Below are 13,203 nucleotides of genomic sequence, written 5' to 3'. Positions count from 1 at the left end.
TAACTGTTATGCATACTTTTATCACATTTTATACATACTATTCTACATCCAAAGAGTTTTTCCCTTACTTTCAACTTTATGGTATGTATTCAAAAGGCTTTATAATAAAATTTAATATGAATATTTTTATAGAGTAAAAATACCATTTTTTTATCTGAAATATATAGAAAATAACTATGACTCTTCCAAAACATAGAGAAAAAAATAACATAAGTTTAAATTGATTTTAGAAAAATAAAATAATATTTATTGTACTAATAAAATCAGAAATAGTCTGGTGGTACTAACAGTGAATTCACCATGTCATTTTATAAATTCAATTATTTGTCTTAAAATTTAAAACATATGCTTACAAGGAATCTTTCTCGTAATAATATTTAGGAAACTAATTGGTTAGCCAATCATGCTACACTGGTAGTTTATACTTTAAGTACATCTTGTTACATCCAACTATACCTATAAAAAATGTGTTCCAAAATTAAAAAGAAAATATTCACTATTCTGTCTTAGGTGTTGGGTTTTATGTTTAAGAAAATATCTAATAAAGTCATGTGTAATAATAACAAAATAAAGGAACTCATTTATTTAGCATTATTTTTTTAACGTTGTAGAGTATTTAGTATAACCAATGAGTTCAGAATCCTAGTTAACTGTCTAGATGCATTGTAGATAGCGTTTTTATTGTTAAAATATTTAATCATCATTGTCAAGATAAAGATATATTTTATTATTTCAAATTGTGAATTATCATGGTCTTCTTTATTCTTACTTCATGCTGAGCAGTTTGTTCAATAAAAGTCAACGACCGAGAAACATGTGAAAAGTGTTGTGACTTGGATCTATAGTATAATATGTATAATCTGATTGTAGTAAAACAGCATTACAGTATTGTGTTTTAAAATTTGTTTATTTGCAGTTCCATGGTGCTTTTTATTTTTGGTATATGGTTCATAAGTTCGAAATGAGGATATTGAAATATTTATTGTAAACTGCATAGCAGTAGCATCTTAGTTCTAGAAAGGTTTTTTAATTTGTTAGTGAAATTCGGATTGATATAAAAAACGATTAATTAACTAGTTGTGATGAGAATAGTTTACCTAGAAGTGATGTGAAATTATTAAGATAATTTTTTTTTAAATTATCTTATCAGAGTATTATTTAAATCGATAAAACAATTTTCATTTAAATTAAGGTAACTTAGGTAAAGTAGTTAAACAAAAAAATTATCTTATACTAGATTGTTATTTTTATTTTCTACATGCGAAAAATACACTTTATTTGCCCAGATTTTATAACTATATGTGTATTAAAGTGGATTTTTTTATTAATATAAATAGTTGTTGTTTTGCACAATGCGTTTAATACCATATAAAAATATTATAGTACATAATCCAAAATTCCCATGAGTCATAATTTAATATGACTTATAAGGAAATTGCTTACTATATTATACATATATATTTATATAATTCATATTAACGAATAAAAAGTTAAATTTGTATAAATGATTAACAATTTTATTAAACCAGTTTTGATATTATTATGAATGCTTAATGTATTTTACTTTTTTACTAATAATCCATCCATTTTGTTTTTTCTGTGTGGTTCATTAAAATTCGGATGCATGGACTTTTCAACCTTTTTTTTTATAAAGGAACAATAGGGGTATGTTTTCTTAATTAGTATTTGAATCCTATTTATGGAATACAGTATTTAACTATATAAAGAGTACAGGGAATAAAACAAGATAGTCACTTTTAATATACCCAATTTGTTGTTATAAAACTCGTTTTGATACAAAACAGCTCTATTCTTAACTTTTAAACATGATAAAAAATTTGTTTTTATGTTTCACGTATATTTTGTTAACATTATTTAAACGTGTTTTTCTTATATTAAAAAAAAGTGACTTTCCTGATTTTTTACCTATACTCTTTATATGTAACTAACTCTATCCTTACTTACTTTTTAATAGTTAACGTTTCTGTGTAAGAACCATTTTGTTTTGCCACAAATTATTGCACAAACAGTTGGTGTAATATTTGTAAAGATAGTACACAATTTTAAGCATTAAACATTCAAAAATTGCACATAAATTTGGTAAAAAGTTGTTTTATAAATGTAAAAGTTTTATCAAAGTCTATTATGATAATATCTATAGTAGCAAAATGATTAAAGTTTTATTCATGAAAATTAATTAAATATTAATTCTATAAATGTCTTATTTTTTCATTGAAGCATCCACTAATATACGAACAATATTACAAAATTATATAACTATCTTTGTTTAATAGCAAAAAGACTTTGTCGTGTTGTACCATCATAATATTATGATTTTGTAAGTGCAGGAAACAGACTAATACATTTTATAGTGTTTTTTTTACTATTACCTATATTGCTTATTGGTACATACGTTTCGAATATCCAATGTGACGTAGTATTCTTTTGTTTGTATTTGGGACAAATAACAAATGATAGCTTATTCATAAAAGATTAGTTACCTATGTGTCATAGGCCTTAAGCGTTTATTGAATAAATTTGCTATAACAGTAAATGTTTCGTTGTACAGTTTTAGTAAGTACAATATGGGCTGTTTATAATAATCAATACTGTGTATATACAAGTGTTCAGAAAGGTAATAATACTAAGTAGGCCAATAACAACAATAATATTATCAAGCCACATAAATAATTTAAAAAGACATTAGACAGATAATAATAATAATAATAATAAGAAAATAATTTCTATATTTTATAGATTATTTGTAATAATAAAGATGAAAGCATATTATTAAAATATGTACATAGAGTATTTATAGTATTTAGAAACTAAATGTTTGTAAAATACTTTTAAGTCACTAAACTTGAATTGAGAATACGAACGTTGAATAATATAAAAAAAACAATAATATTACACATATAACCCGAGAAAGTAAAAAAAAAAGTTGAGTATACAGTATAAACAAATATCATTAAAAACTTCAATCTTGAAAAAGTGACACAAGCGTCGTTATAATAGAAGTGACAGAAAATCGATTGACTTTAAAAGTAGAAAAACAGTGTTGTCGTTAACAGCTAATCTTCACAAATTCACATTGTCATGAATAAATAAACACAAATAAAGGGCGTCTGGTTTATTTAACATTGGCCAATAGCTGTCAGGCTTATCTAGTCTAAATTTATTGAAAATAAATTGCTGGATAAACGTTTTTATTATAATACTGTTTTAAAAACTGTTATCTTATTATGTATACTGTACATAATAACTTTGTTTTTTTTATGTGTTGGCCGATATTAGGGAAAAGTTGTATTGCAAGAAAAATTGTATACAACTTTTTTTTTGTACTTGAGTTTTAAATTTAACTTAAATCTCTTTTGAATTTTGCTAACATTTTTACATACATTTTAGATTAACCCCAAACCTACTTGATGTGTAATAGACTAAATGGTTATTGTATGTATATTGTAAACAATATTATACATAACAGAATAATTATAGAACTTGGAAGATAACTAATTCCTAAATATAAGTAACTAATGTTTACTGTATTATTGTTTATATGGTATATTTCAGAATTAATTGTTGACCCCAATTCAATATACTATACACACATTTTATGTAAAAGCTGTAACTGAGTAGGAACTAGTGTTTTAGAACACAAAAATATCTATTTACTAAACGCCTCAATGCCAATTCATGGAGAATTAAATAATATACTAAATATCGGCAATTAAGCAATAAATTGTTTAAAATTTACCACGGTCAGTCTTTGGAATAGGATTTTTAGCGGCTGTAGACACTTTTATGATACTAACGTTAGACACAGAATGTTAAAAAAAACACGATCGCTGTTATTAAATATTTGTAGTTGACCATCATCAAGCTCAGAATATCGACAAGATCGCACCTCGCTGTATTTATTTGATTTATGATAGTAGATGTGACCACTGAATAATAGTCCTTGGTGAAGAAGAGGTAAGTCAACTAAATTTAGCCCCACAAGTGCATTATTCGATTTGAATAGAAGCGTTTATAGTAATTTCGCACGTCACCTAGTCGGTGTTATTTGCTATTGTTATTAATTATTCATGTTTATCTAATTCACACTGGACCATCTCGATGACAGCGCGAAGATGATCAATTATTAACCGGTAGTAGTAGTACAATTACGGTGAGATGAAATAATAATTTATTATTATTATCTTGGAATTACAGTGGCGGTTGGACAATATTAGTTGATTAAATTAACTCACCAGACTTTATGGTTCAATTTTGTTTGGATTCAATATCATCATTATAGAAATCATCCTTCAAAAGTTCTCTATCCATTTAAAAAAAAAAAATATTTGCGTTTCAATTACACTTTTGGTTAATTATTTTTTGAAGTGCTCTTAAAATAACACCATAAATTTGTTTTTCAAATAAAAAACCCAAGCTACGCAGATTGCGTTTTACTCAGCCATGATGGCTTTAGACTTTTAGAGCAATAACATCTAATACAAAATTGAATGATAATATGATATTTTTGAAGTGAATATTTAAAAAAATGACCATAATATTCCCTATAAAAAACTTATCCTTTTCCGATGTCATTATAGGTGTTTTTGCTCTAACTCCATCATGGAGCAAGTAAAACGCATCTGCACCAAGTTCCAAGTTTTTACATTAGCTGTGTAACAAAATTATACACCAATTAATACACAAATAATTAACTCAAAGTGTGTTACTGAAGTATTCAGTAATAAACTTAGAGCCCTCATGTTAGTGGTTCGTTTTTAATTTTTTACTCGAATTCAAGGTAATAATGGCTACGAATGAACGAAAACCCAATAACCTTTCTCTAAGCCGAACCCAAAACTTTTCGGCTTCTTGTTATTCTCAAAGTATTTTCGCCAGAAATCGGGTCTTCAAATATTTATACTTAAAAATGTTTCTTGATTCGAAATAATTAATTATCATGCAGGCATGATTTTGACTAATCTGATATTACATTAAATACATTGTATATAGTTTCGGCCATAAGTTGTTACTGTGGCATGTATACTGCCAAATAAACTTTCAAGCAAAATAACACACTCCATAGTTATGCAGGAAACCCATTATTGGTAATGAGTATTTGATAATTAATTAATGCATATTAAGTAGAGTAGGTTATCTTAAGTTTCTTTATCTATACTAAGTAACGCTGAACAAATAATGTATTGACACAATAAACTTAATAAGTTAATGAATAAAGATAATTGGGGTTTATACTTTATATTGCTAGTTGTTAAACATCTTATATTTAAAGAATAATTTTTAATGATATTTTACAAGCGTTTTAGTAAATTATTTAGTTATTTTAAATTTAAGTTAACAAAATATGCTTTCATCATGTAGCATAGACAATAGAAAATAGTGTGACATAATCCTGATTTAAGAATCCGAAATTTTAATTTTTGGTTTTTATATTTATTAAAAGATGTGTTCAATGATGCAATTCATGCATAAGTTCAATGAAACTTATATGCAAACCAAAATATATGATAAGTTTTTGAATCGTATAAACGGTTGATTTTATACCAAAATTAGGTAGTTGTTAAAATTATTTTATAACAAGGAATTAATATGATAATCTAAACGAGAATTTAAAGAATAATCTAATTTTAATTTAAGTCATCACTATGCGGTTTTTTCATCACAATAAAATAAAAAAATTATAAAATATTATGTACGTTTAAGTCAGTCCATTCGTTTGACGGCGATTCGATTAGGCAATTTAGGTGCTTAAACGACAAAGACGTGCTCGTAAACCTCAATAACGCCGCAGGAGTTGACATTAACTATACCAACCTGTTATATTACAATACGTTTAAATTATTATGATAATAATAGAAGTATCATTTTTGAGAATTATGTAAATCTGTTGTTGGGCTTCTTTCTCGATTTTGAAGGGAAGTTTTGGAACATTTTATCTAATTAAGTAAAAAAGTTATGAGCGAAATCTCTTAAAGAATTTAAATTGTCATTTGCATTGTAAGATAAAGTTAGGTAACAGTTCTAAATTCCGCTGGCGTCAATCAATCTCCATAATGTTGGATGATATGCCTCTTTAATATATAGTAAATTAAAAATTAAATTGAAATATTATTTAATAGTAAATTTAAAACAACTAAGGAAATAATGAACCGAATCGTCTATGCCAGCTCTGCAACTGCATTATTAGTCCTTGGCAATAATTGATTTGCCAATTCGTAACAATTCCATTAACTAATTGAATATTTCTATAATCTACGACCTTTCCTTCGACCCATTAGGCGCCCTATACAATTGTCTTCAAAGTGCCTGTTCAATAAGTGGTCGTAAAACGTTTTTGTGTTGTGTGTAGTGTTGTGAATCTATCAGATCTTCAAACGTATACACATGATTTTCTGGTAAATAATATGCTAATGCTAATAAATGTCGTATTTGTAATGGAAATGTCAAATCTAATATTAAGTATTTTTGACATTTTTAATCGACACCTACACCGCTTATTATAACGAAAAAACCGATACCGGTAATCATAACGAAAAATAACAGCTGATTTATCTGATAAGAGAGATAAGGGAAGGAGATATGGGGTAATAGATAGGGGGTTAGAGATAGGGGTGAGAGATAGGGGGTAAGAGATAGGGGTGAGAGATAAGGGATGGGGATGAAGTTGAGGTCGTGGTTGAGGATGAGGATGGGGAGGGGATGTTAAATTTTTTAAATTATGTGCTGTTTTCACAACGAACAAACTTAAATTAATGGTTAATGAATTACTAGCCAAGTAAATGTTTTGCCAATAAATTGATTAAGACCAATTATTAAAAAAAACTACTAAAAAACTTTTGGCCACAACACAAAATTAATCATCACCTTTCATTCGAGTAGCGTGGTTACCATTGTCACAAACCAAGTGTTTATTTTGGGTTAGCAAAGAAAAATATTTCGAATGGTATCAAGGTTATGGAATCGAGACGGGAAAAAAGGAGCGAACGGTGTTCCGCAGAACGAGACATAAAAATGTATCCTGTGGTGTTGCGGACTCGTACGCAAGCTGTTAAAATATAATATGTAATACCTTTCTTAGAAAAATAACTTTAAGCCAAGCCTTTCCCCTTTGGCCAGATTTTGAATTTGTTGTAATTTTTGTCAAATACAATGTGAAAATGGATATGGAATCCTTTTTGTTAAATTAGATATTTCGGGTAATGCACTTGACGTAAATGGATTTAGTCGCGACAAAGCAATTATTGTTTGCTAAGGGTTATCTTGCGACGATAGAACTTGGAATTTCATTATCTGGACTTCATTTTTTACTTCTAATTTACATACATCTGGAGCGGGGTTATGCTCTGATGGCTGTTTTTGAATTGTATTGTTTGTAGTTGCTAATCGACCTTTACATTGAGTATCTATACATTTCCAATACAATTCGTTTTCTCTATAAGTATATCATCATTATTCACTTATAAAAGTGTATATTTTTTATTAAATTTAATCAATTCCACGACACAAAAATAAACAAAATTTAATTTTAAATAGTACACAACACAATACGTTCGAACAAGTAAACGTTAAAAGCGATAACAATAATAACACACTCGGTTATTACTATTATTGACTGATATCTGATAAGACAAGAATTATAATTTTGGCAACATATTACAATCATTATCGTGCCATTGTAGACAACACTTGAGAATTATACATGTATAGAATATGTTGTATGTGGAGATGATTATTATTTTCGGTATGTCGATTAACAGCTGTTCTTGAAAAAAACTATGTCCCCGAGAACAAACTTTGCTGGGCCCAAAGATGCACAATGATGAGTATATCAATTGCTCATTATCGAGCTAATAAAACGAACCAATCAATGAATCACTATAATTAAAATGCAGGCCACAGCCAGCTGTTGTTCAACAGGATAGTGCGAAGACCCATTGTTAATATTTACACGTGGAACTATTTCACACGGGTTAGATCGTTAAGTGTGCACATTTAAATTGTTCTCATTTGTACTATTCTCATTCTTATTGCAATCATCATTAACGCCCCCACGATGATGACCATCTTTATTGTTTTTAAGTATAATACTCGCGTGCTACCTAAAAATAAAAATATATTATCAGATTGTACAATATCATGGAAGAGACGAAGGATAATTTGTATTTGAAAAAAAATTTATAATTTATTTTTGAATTGTTGACTAGCGAGTAAGTACGAGTAGCTTATCAATTTTAAATTAACATCCTTAAGAAATACAGTATAAAGAGTTCTCAAAAACAATAATATTTGCACTGAACAAGGTTATATCATATTATAGACCTCAGTACGCAATGACCCAGATTTTATAGAGTAGGTTAAAAAAATATTAAATTTTCCTTTATAATTCATCATTGAAAATTAAGCTGGTCGATTAAACATTAAGCTCAGCTATTGAATATATTGTTAAAGGCAAGAAGTGTATGTTATAAAACACACGCGTGGGAGTAAGCAACAAATGCCTAGGTACACTTTTTATTATTTTCTTTAAAGTTTTACTTTTTACTAGAATAACTAGATGGTCCTCTTTTAAGTTTAAATATAATTAAATACTCATGGTTTTTAAAATCAGTAATGTGTGCAAATGATTAAAACACATGATGAAACAAATGCAACATATAACTACATTATACATAGTTCCAATGGAACTACGGAACATTATTCAAATAATAATCAAATTATTTTTTAAGTTATCCTATCACATTCAAACTTAAGCAGCACGCAATTTGTATGTTTGATACCAAAAATAAAAATTGGTTTAGTTTCAATAAATTTATTATAATATTTTTGATATATGTTTTTCTTGAGGATTAAAAATTTAAGATATTATAGGACTATTTTAAATATTTTTTACATAATCACTAAAATATTTTTAGATTATTTACAAAATAACTTATAAGAAGTATAAAGTATTTATGAATACATTTCTCAAAATTACGGGTTGGCAGAGAAACTAGTTTTTCTATTAAATATTTTAAATAATGTAATAGTGACGACTGATTTTGACTGTTAAAACCAAAATATACTAACGATTGGCAATTTGAGCTTCAATTAAATAATTTTAATCGGTTAATCTATCAACTGAGCCCTATCAAATTAAAAACGGCACCATATAAATAAAACAATTCACGTTTTAAAAAATTAATTAGTCCCTATATATCAACATTTTTCTTTGGACATCAGATTACTAGAATAGTTTTATGCCACTGTCCCGGAATTTATTAATTGTGGTAGGATCAGTTTAAATTTGCTAGTCAATCAAATTCAGTAGGAACTGCTAGTAATCATTCACGGTGCTTACCAAAGTATCCAGACGCTAGAGTTAATTAATCCAATCATATAAGGGTATTGTTTAATTAGAATCAATTGTATAAAAACTTATGTTAGTAACATGGATAACGTTGTGATGATGTGTAAAATAAACCGTTTTATCCTTTGTTCTGAATAAAGTATAAACATAATACAAATGAAATAGACATGGTACAATATGTTTTTTTAAAAATTAGAGTAGTGGCAGTTTCGCTAGTTCAATTACTATTAATACTATTAATATTGGTAACTATAAAATGATTAAACATTGCATGTTTACTATGTAAATTGGATATTTTGATCACCTTATACACCTTTTAATATCACCATATTTTCCTTCCTTTCACACCGTATTTCCTTAATACATGTGACATTTTCTTAACCCTTTTATTACCAGAATGAATTTTAATTTAAAATAAATATAATATCAGAGTAAGTTAACATATTTCTTAGTTACAATTAAACTGTTTCATGTACAGTTTATAAAGAAAGAGCAATTTATGTTGGAAATTATACGTGTGCCCAAAAAATATACTGAACATGCTCATTTCATCTCTGAAGAAACATGTTTCGGGAGACTCGAGTTTCTGTGAAATTGAAAGGTTTTAGCGCATGTTTACCTAAGAAATAAAGTTAAGTATTAAGACTTTATCTACAACTAGGTCATTGAATTATACGTATTTCATCAACCGAAAATCTTCGTTGCAAAACATTTGAGCGAAAAAAACTTGTGAAAATATGTAAATCAACTCTTTGACACAATCTGACCGCTCAGTTTCTGTAAAACTTCCATCTACTGAGACATTTTTTAGTAAAATATAATTTCTTATTACCGCCAGCTACATTTGTGGCACACCTGGCGGCATTTGCTCGAACAAAAACCAATTTAAGAAAAACAATAAAAATAATTTGTCAAAACTCACAATTCAAAGTTATAATTTAAAAAAATAAATTACCTGTCACGTCTCAAGAAAAACTTTTTTGCAGTTTAAACTATTTTATCGACTGTAAATTATTCAAAAATATTGAAAAATATTCAAATTAGACAAGTATTATTTAACTTTAAAATTAAGGAATGTCCGTTATTCCGACATCAAAAATAATATAATATTCTCATACTAATAGATCTTTCTCAATTACAATAATTACATGCTTTTCTTTAAAAAATGGAAGTATAAAAATTACAATTCAAATAAAATAGTAATTTAATAACACTCTAATAACTAACTAACTTATTCTACAAAATTCATTCGTTAATATAATCTACAATTTACCGACATGTTATAAATTATATTATATAGAATTACTATTATTGTTGACTATATTCGAGGTTATAAATTCAAAATAAATTAAGTTGTAGATTCTAAACACTTTAATTTTGTAAATATGTGGGTAAATAAAGCTCTTAGTTAAAACTATCCAATTTAATTACTATGGACTGTCGAAACTAAAAACAAACGTTGTGTATTGATATTTTACATTACAAAATATATTTTGTAGTATGAGATATCTAATCAGCAATTTGGAAAATAAACGCCGCAGTAATATAACATTTACAGAGTGATCACTGTATTAGTTTACAACGTTTTAATATGGCCATTCCAAAATTTGAGTAGACAATTTCATGACACGATTCCGCGTCATCGGTTCGCCGGTCACGTTTGATATATGCATATGTGTATATGTATAATATTCAGATGTTTCATTGTTATATATATAAATGCAGAACACAGGAGAAGAAGGGTGTTTGTCCTTTTTTTTCAATTTTGATGTAATGGTACCATTCAATGGTACATTTGGGCTACCTACTGTCGAATTTTCATATCCATTTGGTGAAAGAGAGGTTACAGTGGGGCTAACTTCACTAACACATCTAACAACTTCCACTAACACATAGATTTGTTCGCGTAAAGCAATTTTGTTTTTGCTCTTCTGAAAAACTGTCATAAATGGACAAATACCCTTTTACCTGTTTCCTTCGTGTATAAGAATGTGTCAATTATGTCAGCGCAAAACTTTGAACAACTAGAGGGCCTGGGATTCTAAATCTATAAGAAAGCCCCACACACAAATTTGGTTAGTATATTAAATATACTTGACAAACAATACTTTAAAGATGTTTTTCCTAGCAAATTCCAAATATTGTGTTAAATGCCCTGGGCAATGTAACGGCTGCGTTTGCGAACCCTGCCTGCGTGTTAAACAAATAAATATATATATATATATGAGGGGTAGACCTGGCGAAAGAAGCTTAAGATTATCGACAAAAAGTCATTAAGTACAAAATACATAAAACTTAGTTTCCATATCCGTTGGACGGTCACGCGTAAACGGCCGTATACACTATAGTTAATTAATGTTTTCGATTTACTTTGATAATTATTGTTATCAACTTTGTTATAACATGCTTCAGCTAGTTGTTAATCGTTGCTAGATAATTAGAAACAACTCATATGGACTGTTTGATAAGTCCAAAACTAACATGACGTTATCTGTGGTCAGGTGCCGTCTCGTTACGGATTACAATTATTGTATTATAATTTTATATTATATAATAATATCTTTGTGTTTTAATCAGTTTTATTATATTACGAATATATTAACACTTTATACTGGAATTTGTACTGGAATAATGAGTGTCATTTTTATTTCTATACAAAAAGAAACTTCTGATATTTAAACGAAAACACTTAGGTAAGTGTAGGTAAATGATAGCTAAGTAAAAACAAAACTACAAAGGTCATAAGCATTAAAATATGTATTATAATAAGGGAACAAAGTAAAACCATAATGTAATCTAAACAATATAAACCGTGGTCTAGAAATAAAATCTGTTAATATTTTCACCATTAAATAGCACTATATCAAAAGAGTCATGTAAAATTCGGAGTTTAGTTTATTTAATTAAATACTGGGTAGGTTAGACCGGTGCATACTACTTGCGTCTGAGATTATAATCAGTAGGTAGGTGAGATTTTTTGGGATGCAAGTAGTATGTAGCCGATAAAATGGGGAAGACTTATTCAGATTGTTGAATTTAATTGCATCACTGCTGGACACGTGTATTATACATTTTAGTTATTATGGCTATATCAGTACATGAATATATATATTTTTTTTAGATAAATAAAAATACTGTATCAAGTAAGTGTTTGAATTTTTAATTATATTATTTTTAAAAATTAAAAAAATGATAAATATCACGTAATTACAGAAATTCTACTTTAGTTACATATTATAATGGCGTAGAAACATTTCTTAGGGGTTCTTAGAGATTTTATATTTTTTTAAATTTAAACCTCAACATATGTATTTAAATGTGATATAATATTTATTTCCCCATCCCTGAATCCCTCTAATTAAATTATTGATAGTTTTATAAAAATAATATTGCTCAAAATGTGAAGAATCGGTGTTGAAAATTTGAAAAATTAGAAATTTTGTTGTAGTAAAATTAATTTTGAATTATTTGATTTAAGAAAAACATTTTTACTATTAGTATTTTTTTATACCTAAAGTAATGAACAATGAAAAAATATATAGCTGTTATAGTAAGTGTTGAGAACTAAGGGCTTAACAATACAAATTACTAATTGAGCATGTATGATAATATAAAGTGCATCAAGATGATCTAACATATTTGCATATTGTATAATATTTGTAGGTATATCAGACTGTTATAATACTCTCTATTTACATTCTATATACGTTGTACACAATATAATATATTATACCTAGCATGGACTGTAGGTTATAAAAAATCGAATTGCCATTAACATTGAATGTCAACTGATGTGATTAATATTCTTCGCTCGTTGTTATTCAACAACTTACCTACTG

Source organism: Adelges cooleyi, unplaced genomic scaffold (assembly GCF_023614345.1).
Source record: "Adelges cooleyi isolate 19-005CV unplaced genomic scaffold, UGA_ACOO_1.1 ACOO_flye_CR_arks_rails_tigmint_CR_PRNA_30, whole genome shotgun sequence".
In the NCBI taxonomy this organism is placed as follows: domain Eukaryota; kingdom Metazoa; phylum Arthropoda; class Insecta; order Hemiptera; family Adelgidae; genus Adelges; species Adelges cooleyi.
The sequence above is the reverse complement of the archived record's forward strand: the minus strand, read 5'-3'. Positions refer to the sequence as shown.